Below are 6,000 nucleotides of genomic sequence, written 5' to 3'. Positions count from 1 at the left end.
ATCTCTTCTCTAGTGTAAATAGTCCCAGATTGCTTAATCTCTCCTCAGCTGTTTCCCTAGGCTGCAGCATATTCAGCCTATTGATTAATCAGGCACTGCCCGTACCCTAGAGATGGTAGTGGAATTTAGTAGATCATCCAAGTCAATTCTATTGAGAAAAATAATGAATATTAACACTGTCTACTGAAATAACACTTTGTTTTATCTAATCCATTAATCAGTAAGGTATTCATTAATAACAGGAATTCTGTCTATACTGTGGTTTCTAATTTGGATGCTGTTTATGTTGTGACAATCCTTTTGTGAAGCAATTATTATTGCTTAATGCTAAATGCATGAATGAGACATATTATTATTGCTTGTTGTGTAAGTATCATTAATTTGGATTTTACATTATCCCTGTCTAATTTTCACCATATGTTGACAATAAAATGAATACTACATGCTGTTTATTATTCAGCCCATTGAACTTTAGAATGATTTGGCAACTCCCCACTTGTCTCAAGATCTTTTTCTGATTTTTGTCAACACTCTATCCCACCTGCCAGAGACAATGAATTGTATGACATAAAGGCTTCTTTGACAACATCTACTGACCTTGGTACGGTAATTTGGAGCCTACCAATTAATTCCAACTCTCAATCTGTTACAATTCTAGAAAATGCATGCATGCACTATAGTTTACTATTTGGTGTTGATAGCTGATAATACTCTAGTTCATGGGTCTTCAAACGGTTGCCCTCCAGATGTTGTGAAACTACAAATCCCAGCATGCCTTGCCACAGTTTTGCTATAAGGGAGTGTTAAAACTGTGGCAAGGCATGCTGGGATTTGTAGTTTCACAACATCTGGAGGGCCACAGTTTGAAGACCCATGCTCTAGTTCATGTGATAAGCTATGAAGATGATTAAGATAATAAAGAAAAATATATGGTCCATATCAAAATAATCATTTATGTTTTTCAGGGTAGCATATTTTGAGTACATGGGGCCAAATGTAATAAGGCATGAGAACCAGAAAGTGCGACATTTTGGCAGAGTTCTCCCATTTTATTTTAAGCAACAATCAATTACACTGCAAAATCAACCTGGTTATTAAGTGTAAATGATTGGCGTTTTAAAAAAAATGGGAAAACTCTCCCAAAATCATTCATTAGGCGTACCTAATAAATCATATTTGGGCACTACACTGTAAAATTGGAAATCAGATCAATATGAGAGAATACAATAAAATATAAGATGACCACTAAAGAGATAAGGGTTAATACAGGGTTCCCTACTTTTAAAGTATCCTCTCTCAGAAGGAGCCTGGAGAGGAGACTGTCAGCAGCTTTTCGGTGGGGTGAGGCCCGATGTAGACATCATCAAGCCCCACCTTAGCACAGCAAATCCCACAATTTGTGGGTCTTCGAGGAGGGGGTGGGGCTAAATGATGCAATTTCCATCTTTAGCCCTGCCCCCTCCTCAAAAAAGCCATGAATCGCAGGAAATTAATGCTTTCGGGAGCCTCCCGGCCATTCTGGGAGGTTAGGCAACCCTTAGTTAATATATACAAAGAAAAGTGTAAAGAACAGTAAGAAAGAAAATGCACCAGTAAGAGAAAAATTGCTCTCCTGAGAGTATCGTGAATCCATGTGTGTTGGAACCTGTGCTTTCCCTACTTCTATTGTAAGCTGGCTGCATGGATGAGTCTGCAGAATAGCAAGAGGTTCAAGCTGCTATCTTCCTCCATGCTGTCCGATGGTGTTTTGTCGTAGCATGCACCCACTGAGGACATCACTCCGGCCAGCCTCCATCATTGGCGACAGTGGCTGTGGCTTGAGTTTGATGTGATGGGTAGGGGAATGGGTTCCACAGACTACAGCACTTTCTATGCATTTTGTGTGTACAGCGCACTTTTAAAGAATAATATTGCTGCTCAATTTCTTATTGGGAAAAATATTTATTGCAAAATTGGAAGTGGTCAAAGGAGGGATCCACATAGTAAAACAAACTCTATGGGCTTGAGAGAAATTTGAAGAAAATATACATAGGGTATAAAAAATACATATGAAAAAATTGATGCATTTTTAGAAATAAGTGATAGAATAGAAAGAAGAGGAAAAGTATAAGAATGTAAGTGAATAAAAATAGATTTTTGAATCTCTATAAAAAGGCATTCAGTTCGAAGTATGAACTATGTTCATCCTGTTTGGGTGCAATACTCTTAGCTCAAAACTTCATTTACTTTCAGTCTGAGTTGTTTAATATGGTCTCCACCTCACCAATGTGGGATCACTTTTTTGATACCAATAAGAGATGCCTGCAGGGTTTTTTTCATGGACCTCTGCAAAATGGTTAGACAAACTATGAGTTGACAAGCCTCTTTCAATTGTATTATTTTTATTGTAAATGTCCTTTGAAAGTCTAGTTTTCATCTGTTTGGCACACAAGGGAAACTAATTAGGTAGATTACCCCTTCCGACTCACAAGAGATATGTTCCTTTATTTGGTATTATTTTATTGTAATTTGTAAGCTTGCAGCAGGGCCCTCTAACCTCCAAGTCTGTCTGTTGTTACCCAGTTTGTTTTATCACTGTCTACTATTGTAAAGCGCAACGGAATCTGCTGCGCTATATAAGAAACTGTAAATAAATAATAATTTGTGAAGAAAAAGTTTTTATTGCTTTAATTGATTTTATTTTTCCATTTTTGCAAGCTTTACAATTCAGACACTAATGGAAGCCCTTGTTAAGTCTTTTTGGTTGGTCTCTTTGGGTTGTATAAAACTTGATACTGGTTCTTGCTCAAATTTCTTTCCTTTTTATAGATGATCTTGGGTGTGTTTGCCAATAACAGTCTAGTTGCAAGATGTGTAAATTGTGTAACAAATGTAACATCTGGATTAGTGTTTTGTGAATTTTTTGGTTTTTATTTAATGGTTTCTTTTCAATCTATGTTGGTAACTGAATGTAAGTGGTCTTTTAGAAGTTGTTCTTTGTAACCTTTTTTGCTTATATTGGTTGATCATTATTGTACTTTGTTCTAAAAATGTTTCCTGATTGGTGCAATTTCAGGAGATACTCTTGAATTGCCCTAGGGGGATATTCCTCACCCAATTTCTATGATTATTTTTCTAAATAGGGAGGATGTTGCTACCATCAACAGGTTTAGTATATGTTTTTGTAATAATGTTGTTCATGTTGATGGAAATGTCTTAGTCTAGAAATACACTTTTTTGCTTGTAATGGTAGTAAAGCATAAATTTAACAAGTTCATATTCAGGTGGTCTTTGAACTGTTCTAGCTCCTTTTCTGTGCCTCCTCAGATGAAGAAAACATAATTTATATAGCGTTTCCATAATATGATATTTTTCATATGTTCATTGCCTGACCTCCCGTTTTGAAATAAAAAAATTGGCAAAAGATGGTGCGAAGAAAGTGCCCATTGCTTCCCACATGTTTGGATGTCAATTTTCCCATCTTGATGATCTTACTTTACTTGATGATTTGCTAAGGTGGATTTGGTGGGTGTGTTCACATCCTTCTTGATGCCTAATTGAAGTATATAATGATGTGACATCACTTGTTCCTAGGATGTAATTGTCTTTAAAGACAAAATCTTCCAAGATCTGAAGGATGTGGATGGTATCCTTCAAGTAACTCTGCTGTATGGATACTAATGGTTATAGAAAGGAATCTAAATAAACAGATAAGTTGGAGGAAATGGGATGAATGCCAGAAACTATGGGTTGACTGGGTGGGTTTGTAAGATTCTTATGGCTTTTCACCAAACAGTAGAAGGTTGGAATTTTGGGGTGATTAATTCTGATGAATGTATATTCATTTTTTTTCATAATTCCTAAAGTCAGGGCTTCATCCAAAATGTCCGTTAGTTCTTTCAGAAATTTTTCTGCCTGCTCATTTTTGTAGCACTTTGTGTGTTGTTGTATCTGATAGTACACGAATTACTTCATTTTCATATATTTTGTTGTCTAAGTTAACCACTCCCCCACTTTTATCAGTTGGTTTCATGATTATTGATTGGTCCTTCTTGAGTGTCTCCAATGCTTTTTGTTCTCCCTTTGAAAGATTAATTACATTTTTTGGTTTACCTGGGAGGTCATGAATATCCTTCTTAACTAATTTTTGAAAAGTATCCATATAAGAAATTTTGCAGAAGGTGGGATTGAAGGTGAATGGTGGTTTGAAATTGGTGTGGGACATATTTTGTGCTTGTATTTCTGTTTAAAATTAATTTTTAAATATTGAGTTTTATGATAAATTTGTGAGTGTTGACATGGAGGTCAAACTTGTTTGTGCAGGATCCTGGAGTGAATTTCAAACCTTTTTGGAGTAATGACATTTCATCTTTTGAGAACGGATGTTCACTGAGGTTAAAAATTGTTGTATTTGCTTTTTCTATGTTGTTGTTCAATTTTCTTTTTGAGCAACCTCTACATTCTCTTTTCTATGTTCTCTGCAGTATTTATGTCTTTTTTTAATTGAAAAGTCTGGGGTTTTCCTTGTGCCTTGATTTAGGTCTAAAAATCTTCTGTATAGTCTTCTCAACTTTCATCTTCTGAGTCTTCCAGATAGGCCCACTTTGATGTTGTTTTTCTCCTATCTGTTCTTTGTGTGGTTTAGAGAAAATTTTATGAAATAAGGTATCAAATTCTTACTCTTCTTCTACAAATGTGGCTTGTTTTCCTTGTTGAAAGGATAATTTGACTTATTTTTGAGTCTTCTGACTCAATAACCAGGCTGTAAAGGTAAAGCCTTTAAGACAGTTCAGCTGTGTATGTCTGTAGTGAACCAGTACTTACACCTGGAGACAGGGGCGGATTGGGAATTAAAAGCAGCCCGGGAAATATGTTGATGCGGCCCGGGGGTGGGGACCTGTTGCGCGCCGGAGGCGTGGCTGTTTTTTTGGGAGGGGGTGGCCTAGTGATATGGGGGTGTGGCATATTTCAACCTTCAGCTGCCGGGCGGAGGTGGAACGGGCGCTGGGAGGGTGTAATACACACAGGGGGGTACTTGTGTATTTTGGCGGCGCCCATCGCATCGCATACCATAAGGCATACGATGGTATGCGATGCGACGCGATATCGCGCGATGCTGTACAATGTCATACAATTTTAAAATTGTATGATATTGTACATGGCATATAATGCCATATAATGCGATGCGATTAAACATTGTATAAGCACCCTAACGGGTGCTTACAATGTGAAATGCACCCCCCCCCACTATAAACGTGAACCCGAAGCGCGGCGAGCGCAGCGAGCCCGCGAGGGGCGGCGGTACGCGTCCTCCGACCTTTTCATACCCCCACTATCCACGTCGAGTTGAGAATAGAAAGTCTGGCGAACGCAGCGAGCCACCAAGCCCGAAGCGTGGCGAGCGCAGCGAGCCCCGCGAGGAGACGCGGATACCTGTGAAGCCCGCGAGGGGACTCCGATACCTGTGAAGGTATCCGCGTCCCCTCGCGGGGCTCGCCTCACTTTCTATTCTCAACTCCACGCCGACGTGGATAGTGGGGGTATGAAAAGGTCGGAGGACGCGTACCGCCGCCGCTCGCCATGCTTCGGGTTCACGTTTATAGTGGGGGGGTGGCGTGGGGGTGCATTTCACATTGTAAGCACCCATTAGGGAGCTTAAAAGCACCCTTTATGATGCTTATACGATCTTTCATCGCATAGGGGGCAAAAATCGCGTCGCATCGCATGCCATGCGATGCATGGCATGGCATGCAATGCGACGCGATTAAAACATCGCGCGATGCACATCGGGGGTGCCGCTATAATACACAAGTACCCACAGGGGTTTAGGGGTAAATGTGCCAATCATCTTTAGATGAGTACAGGGCCCATTATGCCCAATGGGTGACCCCATCTGGCAAGTCAGTCTCTAGTCCTGCAACGGTATATGAGCACAGGGATGAGCCGTTTTCTTTGGCGGACAAACAGTGTGACTGGGTGCACTCTGCTGGGGATGCAAGTCCTAGTGGCAGCCTGTGCCCA

This window comes from Crinia signifera, chromosome 11 (genome assembly GCF_055691185.1).
Source record: "Crinia signifera chromosome 11, ASM5569118v1, whole genome shotgun sequence".
NCBI lineage: Eukaryota > Metazoa > Chordata > Amphibia > Anura > Myobatrachidae > Crinia > Crinia signifera.
The sequence above is the reverse complement of the archived record's forward strand: the minus strand, read 5'-3'. Positions refer to the sequence as shown.